The following is a 9885-nucleotide window of genomic DNA, read 5'->3' on the forward strand; positions in this document are numbered from 1 at the left end:
GCCACACTCAAGGTACTAAACGACATCATAACCGCCATCGATAAAAGACAGTACTGTGCAGCCGTCTTCATCGACCTCGCCAAGGCTTTCGACTCTGTCAATCACCATATTCTTATCGGCAGACTCAGTAGCCTCGGTTTTTCGGATGACTGCCTTGCCTGGTTCACCAATTACTTTGCAGACAGAGTTCAGTGTGTCAAATCGGAGGGCATGCTGTCCGGTCCTCTGGCAGTCTCTATGGGGGTGCCACAGGGTTCAATTCTCGGGCCGACTCTTTTCTCTGTGTATATCAATGATGTTGCTCTTGCTGCGGGCGATTCCCTGATCCACCTCTACGCAGACGACACCATTCTATATACTTTCGGCCCGTCTTTGGACACTGTGCTATCTAACCTCCAAACAAGCTTCAATGCCATACAACACTCCTTCCGTGGCCTCCAACTGCTCTTAAACGCTAGTAAAACCAAATGCATGCTTTTCAACCGGTCGCTGCCTGCACCTGCATGCCCGACTAGCATCACCACCCTGGATGGTTCCGACCTAGAATATGTGGACATCTATAAGTACCTAGGTGTCTGGCTAGACTGCAAACTCTCCTTCCAGACTCATATCAAACATCTCCAATCGAAAATCAAATCAAGAGTCGGCTTTCTATTCCGCAACAAAGCCTCCTTCACTCAAGCCGCCAAGCTTACCCTAGTAAAACTGACTATCCTACCGATCCTCGACTTCGGCGATGTCATCTACAAAATGGCTTCCAACACTCTACTCAGCAAACTGGATGCAGTCTATCACAGTGCCATCCGTTTTGTCACTAAAGCACCTTATACTACCCACCACTGCGACTTGTATGCTCTAGTCGGCTGGCCCTCGCTACATATTCGTCGCCAGACCCACTGGCTCCAGGTCATCTACAAGTCTATGCTAGGTAAAGCTCCGCCTTATCTCAGCTCACTGGTCACGATGGCAACACCCATCCGTAGCACGCGCTCCAGCAGGTGTATCTCACTGATCATCCCTAAAGCCAACACCTCATTTGGCCGCCTTTCGTTCCAGTACTCTGCTGCCTGTGACTGGAACGAATTGCAAAAATCGCTGAAGTTGGAGACTTTCATCTCCCTCACCAACTTCAAACATCAGCTATCTGAGCAGCTAACCGATCGCTGCAGCTGTACATAGTCTATTGGTAAATAGCCCACCCTTTTCACCTACCTCATCCCCGTACTGTTTTTATTTATTTACTTTTCTGCCCTTCTGCACACCAATATCTCTACCTGTACATGACCATCTGATCTTTTATCACTCCAGTGTTAATCTGCAAAATTGTAATTATTTGCCTACCTCCTCATGCCTTTTGCACACATTGTATATAGACCCCCCCTTCGTTTTCTACTGTGTTATTGACTTGTTAATTGTTTACTCCATGTGTAACTCTTTGTTGTATGCTCACACTGCTATGCTTTATCTTGGCCAGGTCGCAGTTGCAAATGAGAACTTGTTCTCAACTAGCCTACCTGGTTAAATAAAGGTGAAATAAAAAATAAAAAATAAAATAAAAAAGGACCAGGATCTACTAATCAGCTCAGTAGGTTCAGGGTCTGGCTCTACTAATCAGCTCAGTAGGTACAGGACCCGGCTCTACTAATCAGCTCAGTAGGTACAGGACCCGGCTCTACTAATCAGCTCAGTAGGTACAGGACCCGGCTCTACTAATCAGCTCAGTAGGTACAGGACCCGTCTCTACTAATCAGCTCAGTAGATAGTAGGTGCAGGACCCTGCTCTACTAATCAGCTCAGTAGGTACAGGACCCGGCTCTACTAATCAGCTCAGTAGGTTCAGGGTCTGGCTCTACTAATCAGCTCAGTAGGTAGAGGACCCGGCTCTACTAATCAGCTCAGTAGGTACAGGACCCGTCTCTACTAATCAGCTCAGTAGATAGTAGGTGCAGGACCCTGCTCTACTAATCAGCTCAGTAGGTACAGGACCCGGCTCTACTAATCAGCTCAGTAGATTCAGGGTCTGGCTCTACTAATCAGCTCAGTAGGTACAGGACCCTGCTCCTCTAATCATTTCATTTTGCAAAGGACCCGGCTCTACTAATCAGCTCAGTAGGTTCAGGACCCGGCTCTACTATTCAGCTCAGTAGGTTCAGGACCAGGATCTACTAATCAGCTCAGTAGGTTCAGGGTCTGGCTCTACTAATCAGCTCAGTAGGTTCAGGACCAGGATCTACTAATCAGCTCAGTAGGTTCAGGGTCTGGCTCTACTAATCAGCTCAGTAGGTACAGGACCCGGCTCTACTAATCAGCTCAGTAGGTACAGGACCCGGCTCTACTAATCAGCTCAGTAGATAGTAGGTGCAGGGTCCGGCTCTACTTATAAGCTCAGGAGGTACAGGACCCGGCTCTACTAATCAGCTCAGTAGATAGTAGGTGCAGGGTCCGGCTCTACTAATCAGCTCAGTAGGTGCAGGATCCAGCTCTACTTATAAGCTCAGGAGGTACAGGACCCAGCTCTACTAATCAGCTCAGTAGGTTCAGGACCCAGCTCTACTAATAAGCTCAGTAGGTACAGGACCCGGCTCTACTAATCAGCTCAGTAGGTACAGGACCCAGCTCTGCTAATCAGCTCAGTAGGTACAGGACCCGGCTCCACTTATAACTCAGGAGGTACAGGACCCAGCTCTACTAATCAGCTCAGTAGGTTCAGGACCCGGCTCTACTAATCAGCTCAGTAGGTTCAGGACCAGGATCTACTAATCAGCTCAGTAGGTTCAGGGTCTGGCTCTACTAATCAGCTCAGTAGGTACAGGACCCGGCTCTACTAATCAGCTCAGTAGATTCAGGGTCTGGCTCTACTAATCAGCTCAGTAGGTACAGGACCCTGCTCCTCTAATCATTTCATTTTGCAAAGGACCCGGCTCTACTAATCAGCTCAGTAGGTTCAGGACCCGGCTCTACTATTCAGCTCAGTAGGTTCAGGACCAGGATCTACTAATCAGCTCAGTAGGTTCAGGGTCTGGCTCTACTAATCAGCTCAGTAGGTTCAGGACCCAGCTCTACTAATCAGCTCAGTAGGTACAGGGTCCAGCTCTACTAATCAGCTCAGTAGGTTCAGGGTCTGGCTCTACTAATCAGCTCAGTAGGTACAGGACCCGGCTCTACTACTCAGCTCAGTAGGTTCAGGGTCCGGCTCTACTAATCAGCTCAGTAGGTACAGGGTCCGGCTCTACTAATCAGCTCAGTAGGTTCAGGGTCTGGCTCTACTAATCAGCTCAGTAGATAGTAGGTGCAGGGTCCGGCTCTACTAATCAGCTCAATAGGTACAGGACCCGGCTCTACTTATAAGCTCAGGAGGTACAGGACCCAGCTCTACTAATCAGCTCAGTAGGTTCAGGACCCGGCTCTACTATTCAGCTCAGTAGGTTCAGGACCAGGATCTACTAATCAGCTCAGTAGGTTCAGGGTCTGGCTCTACTAATCAGCTCAGTAGGTTCAGGACCAGGATCTACTAATCAGCTCAGTAGGTTCAGGGTCTGGCTCTACTAATCAGCTCAGTAGGTACAGGACCCGGCTCTACTAATCAGCTCAGTAGGTACAGGACCCGGCTCTACTAATCAGCTCAGTAGGTACAGGACCCGTCTCTACTAATCAGCTCAGTAGATAGTAGGTGCAGGACCCTGCTCTACTAATCAGCTCAGTAGGTACAGGACCCGGCTCTACTAATCAGCTCAGTAGGTTCAGGGTCTGGCTCTACTAATCAGCTCAGTAGGTAGAGGACCCGGCTCTACTAATCAGCTCAGTAGGTACAGGACCCGTCTCTACTAATCAGCTCAGTAGATAGTAGGTGCAGGACCCTGCTCTACTAATCAGCTCAGTAGGTACAGGACCCGGCTCTACTAATCAGCTCAGTAGATTCAGGGTCTGGCTCTACTAATCAGCTCAGTAGGTACAGGACCCTGCTCCTCTAATCATTTCATTTTGCAAAGGACCCGGCTCTACTAATCAGCTCAGTAGGTTCAGGACCCGGCTCTACTATTCAGCTCAGTAGGTTCAGGACCAGGATCTACTAATCAGCTCAGTAGGTTCAGGGTCTGGCTCTACTAATCAGCTCAGTAGGTTCAGGACCAGGATCTACTAATCAGCTCAGTAGGTTCAGGGTCTGGCTCTACTAATCAGCTCAGTAGGTACAGGACCCGGCTCTACTAATCAGCTCAGTAGGTACAGGACCCGGCTCTACTAATCAGCTCAGTAGATAGTAGGTGCAGGGTCCGGCTCTACTTATAAGCTCAGGAGGTACAGGACCCGGCTCTACTAATCAGCTCAGTAGATAGTAGGTGCAGGGTCCGGCTCTACTAATCAGCTCAGTAGGTGCAGGATCCAGCTCTACTTATAAGCTCAGGAGGTACAGGACCCAGCTCTACTAATCAGCTCAGTAGGTTCAGGACCCAGCTCTACTAATAAGCTCAGTAGGTACAGGACCCGGCTCTACTAATCAGCTCAGTAGGTACAGGACCCAGCTCTGCTAATCAGCTCAGTAGGTACAGGACCCGGCTCCACTTATAACTCAGGAGGTACAGGACCCAGCTCTACTAATCAGCTCAGTAGGTTCAGGACCCGGCTCTACTAATCAGCTCAGTAGGTTCAGGACCAGGATCTACTAATCAGCTCAGTAGGTTCAGGGTCTGGCTCTACTAATCAGCTCAGTAGGTACAGGACCCGGCTCTACTAATCAGCTCAGTAGATTCAGGGTCTGGCTCTACTAATCAGCTCAGTAGGTACAGGACCCTGCTCCTCTAATCATTTCATTTTGCAAAGGACCCGGCTCTACTAATCAGCTCAGTAGGTTCAGGACCCGGCTCTACTATTCAGCTCAGTAGGTTCAGGACCAGGATCTACTAATCAGCTCAGTAGGTTCAGGGTCTGGCTCTACTAATCAGCTCAGTAGGTTCAGGACCCAGCTCTACTAATCAGCTCAGTAGGTACAGGGTCCAGCTCTACTAATCAGCTCAGTAGGTTCAGGGTCTGGCTCTACTAATCAGCTCAGTAGGTACAGGACCCGGCTCTACTACTCAGCTCAGTAGGTTCAGGGTCCGGCTCTACTAATCAGCTCAGTAGGTACAGGGTCCGGCTCTACTAATCAGCTCTAGTAGGTTCAGGGTCTGGCTCTACTAATCAGCTCAGTAGATAGTAGGTGCAGGGTCCGGCTCTACTAATCAGCTCAATAGGTACAGGACCCGGCTCTACTTATAAGCTCAGGAGGTACAGGACCCAGCTCTACTAATCAGCTCAGTAGGTTCAGGACCCGGCTCTACTATTCAGCTCAGTAGGTTCAGGACCAGGATCTACTAATCAGCTCAGTAGGTTCAGGGTCTGGCTCTACTAATCAGCTCAGTAGGTTCAGGACCAGGATCTACTAATCAGCTCAGTAGGTTCAGGGTCTGGCTCTACTAATCAGCTCAGTAGGTACAGGACCCGGCTCTACTAATCAGCTCAGTAGGTACAGGACCCGGCTCTACTAATCAGCTCAGTAGGTACAGGACCCGGCTCTACTAATCAGCTCAGTAGGTACAGGACCCGTCTCTACTAATCAGCTCAGTAGATAGTAGGTGCAGGACCCTGCTCTACTAATCAGCTCAGTAGGTACAGGACCCGGCTCTACTAATCAGCTCAGTAGGTTCAGGGTCTGGCTCTACTAATCAGCTCAGTAGGTAGAGGACCCGGCTCTACTAATCAGCTCAGTAGGTACAGGACCCGTCAATACTAATCAGCTCAGTAGATAGTAGGTGCAGGACCCTGCTCTACTAATCAGCTCAGTAGGTACAGGACCCGGCTCTACTAATCAGCTCAGTAGATTCAGGGTCTGGCTCTACTAATCAGCTCAGTAGGTACAGGACCCTGCTCCTCTAATCATTTCATTTTGCAAAGGACCCGGCTCTACTAATCAGCTCAGTAGGTTCAGGACCCGGCTCTACTATTCAGCTCAGTAGGTTCAGGACCAGGATCTACTAATCAGCTCAGTAGGTTCAGGGTCTGGCTCTACTAATCAGCTCAGTAGGTTCAGGACCAGGATCTACTAATCAGCTCAGTAGGTTCAGGGTCTGGCTCTACTAATCAGCTCAGTAGGTACAGGACCCGGCTCTACTAATCAGCTCAGTAGGTACAGGACCCGGCTCTACTAATCAGCTCAGTAGATAGTAGGTGCAGGGTCCGGCTCTACTTATAAGCTCAGGAGGTACAGGACCCGGCTCTACTAATCAGCTCAGTAGATAGTAGGTGCAGGGTCCGGCTCTACTAATCAGCTCAGTAGGTGCAGGATCCAGCTCTACTTATAAGCTCAGGAGGTACAGGACCCAGCTCTACTAATCAGCTCAGTAGGTTCAGGACCCAGCTCTACTAATAAGCTCAGTAGGTACAGGACCCGGCTCTACTAATCAGCTCAGTAGGTACAGGACCCAGCTCTGCTAATCAGCTCAGTAGGTACAGGACCCGGCTCCACTTATAACTCAGGAGGTACAGGACCCAGCTCTACTAATCAGCTCAGTAGGTTCAGGACCCGGCTCTACTAATCAGCTCAGTAGGTTCAGGACCAGGATCTACTAATCAGCTCAGTAGGTTCAGGGTCTGGCTCTACTAATCAGCTCAGTAGGTACAGGACCCGGCTCTACTAATCAGCTCAGTAGATTCAGGGTCTGGCTCTACTAATCAGCTCAGTAGGTACAGGACCCTGCTCCTCTAATCATTTCATTTTGCAAAGGACCCGGCTCTACTAATCAGCTCAGTAGGTTCAGGACCCGGCTCTACTATTCAGCTCAGTAGGTTCAGGACCAGGATCTACTAATCAGCTCAGTAGGTTCAGGGTCTGGCTCTACTAATCAGCTCAGTAGGTTCAGGACCCAGCTCTACTAATCAGCTCAGTAGGTACAGGGTCCAGCTCTACTAATCAGCTCAGTAGGTTCAGGGTCTGGCTCTACTAATCAGCTCAGTAGGTACAGGACCCGGCTCTACTACTCAGCTCAGTAGGTTCAGGGTCCGGCTCTACTAATCAGCTCAGTAGGTACAGGGTCCGGCTCTACTAATCAGCTCAGTAGGTTCAGGGTCTGGCTCTACTAATCAGCTCAGTAGATAGTAGGTGCAGGGTCCGGCTCTACTAATCAGCTCAATAGGTACAGGACCCGGCTCTACTTATAAGCTCAGGAGGTACAGGACCCAGCTCTACTAATCAGCTCAGTAGGTTCAGGACCCGGCTCTACTATTCAGCTCAGTAGGTTCAGGACCAGGATCTACTAATCAGCTCAGTAGGTTCAGGGTCTGGCTCTACTAATCAGCTCAGTAGGTTCAGGACCAGGATCTACTAATCAGCTCAGTAGGTTCAGGGTCTGGCTCTACTAATCAGCTCAGTAGGTACAGGACCCGGCTCTACTAATCAGCTCAGTAGGTACAGGACCCGGCTCTACTAATCAGCTCAGTAGATAGTAGGTGCAGGGTCCGGCTCTACTTATAAGCTCAGGAGGTACAGGACCCGGCTCTACTAATCAGCTCAGTAGATAGTAGGTGCAGGGTCCGGCTCTACTAATCAGCTCAGTAGGTGCAGGATCCAGCTCTACTTATAAGCTCAGGAGGTACAGGACCCAGCTCTACTAATCAGCTCAGTAGGTTCAGGACCCAGCTCTACTAATAAGCTCAGTAGGTACAGGACCCGGCTCTACTAATCAGCTCAGTAGGTACAGGACCCAGCTCTGCTAATCAGCTCAGTAGGTACAGGACCCGGCTCCACTTATAACTCAGGAGGTACAGGACCCAGCTCTACTAATCAGCTCAGTAGGTTCAGGACCCGGCTCTACTAATCAGCTCAGTAGGTTCAGGACCAGGATCTACTAATCAGCTCAGTAGGTTCAGGGTCTGGCTCTACTAATCAGCTCAGTAGGTACAGGACCCGGCTCTACTAATCAGCTCAGTAGATTCAGGGTCTGGCTCTACTAATCAGCTCAGTAGGTACAGGACCCTGCTCCTCTAATCATTTCATTTTGCAAAGGACCCGGCTCTACTAATCAGCTCAGTAGGTTCAGGACCCGGCTCTACTATTCAGCTCAGTAGGTTCAGGACCAGGATCTACTAATCAGCTCAGTAGGTTCAGGGTCTGGCTCTACTAATCAGCTCAGTAGGTTCAGGACCCAGCTCTACTAATCAGCTCAGTAGGTACAGGGTCCAGCTCTACTAATCAGCTCAGTAGGTTCAGGGTCTGGCTCTACTAATCAGCTCAGTAGGTACAGGACCCGGCTCTACTACTCAGCTCAGTAGGTTCAGGGTCCGGCTCTACTAATCAGCTCAGTAGGTACAGGGTCCGGCTCTACTAATCAGCTCTAGTAGGTTCAGGGTCTGGCTCTACTAATCAGCTCAGTAGATAGTAGGTGCAGGGTCCGGCTCTACTAATCAGCTCAATAGGTACAGGACCCGGCTCTACTTATAAGCTCAGGAGGTACAGGACCCAGCTCTACTAATCAGCTCAGTAGGTTCAGGACCCGGCTCTACTATTCAGCTCAGTAGGTTCAGGACCAGGATCTACTAATCAGCTCAGTAGGTTCAGGGTCTGGCTCTACTAATCAGCTCAGTAGGTTCAGGACCAGGATCTACTAATCAGCTCAGTAGGTTCAGGGTCTGGCTCTACTAATCAGCTCAGTAGGTACAGGACCCGGCTCTACTAATCAGCTCAGTAGGTACAGGACCCGGCTCTACTAATCAGCTCAGTAGGTACAGGACCCGGCTCTACTAATCAGCTCAGTAGGTACAGGACCCGTCTCTACTAATCAGCTCAGTAGATAGTAGGTGCAGGACCCTGCTCTACTAATCAGCTCAGTAGGTACAGGACCCGGCTCTACTAATCAGCTCAGTAGGTTCAGGGTCTGGCTCTACTAATCAGCTCAGTAGGTAGAGGACCCGGCTCTACTAATCAGCTCAGTAGGTACAGGACCCGTCAATACTAATCAGCTCAGTAGATAGTAGGTGCAGGACCCTGCTCTACTAATCAGCTCAGTAGGTACAGGACCCGGCTCTACTAATCAGCTCAGTAGATTCAGGGTCTGGCTCTACTAATCAGCTCAGTAGGTACAGGACCCTGCTCCTCTAATCATTTCATTTTGCAAAGGACCCGGCTCTACTAATCAGCTCAGTAGGTTCAGGACCCGGCTCTACTATTCAGCTCAGTAGGTTCAGGACCAGGATCTACTAATCAGCTCAGTAGGTTCAGGGTCTGGCTCTACTAATCAGCTCAGTAGGTTCAGGACCAGGATCTACTAATCAGCTCAGTAGGTTCAGGGTCTGGCTCTACTAATCAGCTCAGTAGGTACAGGACCCGGCTCTACTAATCAGCTCAGTAGGTACAGGACCCGGCTCTACTAATCAGCTCAGTAGATAGTAGGTGCAGGGTCCGGCTCTACTTATAAGCTCAGGAGGTACAGGACCCGGCTCTACTAATCAGCTCAGTAGATAGTAGGTGCAGGGTCCGGCTCTACTAATCAGCTCAGTAGGTGCAGGATCCAGCTCTACTTATAAGCTCAGGAGGTACAGGACCCAGCTCTACTAATCAGCTCAGTAGGTTCAGGACCCAGCTCTACTAATAAGCTCAGGTGGTACAGGACCCGGCTCTACTAATCAGCTCAGTAGGTACAGGACCCAGCTCTACTAATCAGCTCAGTAGGGTACATGACCCAGCTCTACTAATCAGCTCAGTAGGTTCAGGGTCTGACTCTACTAATCAGCTCAGAAGGTACAGGACCCTGCTCCTCTAATCATTTCATTTTGCAAAGGACCCGGCTCCACTTATAACTCAGGAGGTACAGGACCCAGCTCTACTAATCAGCTCAGTAGGTTCAGGACCCGGCTCTA

This window comes from Oncorhynchus kisutch, linkage group LG6, assembly GCF_002021735.2.
Source record: "Oncorhynchus kisutch isolate 150728-3 linkage group LG6, Okis_V2, whole genome shotgun sequence".
Taxonomy (NCBI): domain Eukaryota; kingdom Metazoa; phylum Chordata; class Actinopteri; order Salmoniformes; family Salmonidae; genus Oncorhynchus; species Oncorhynchus kisutch.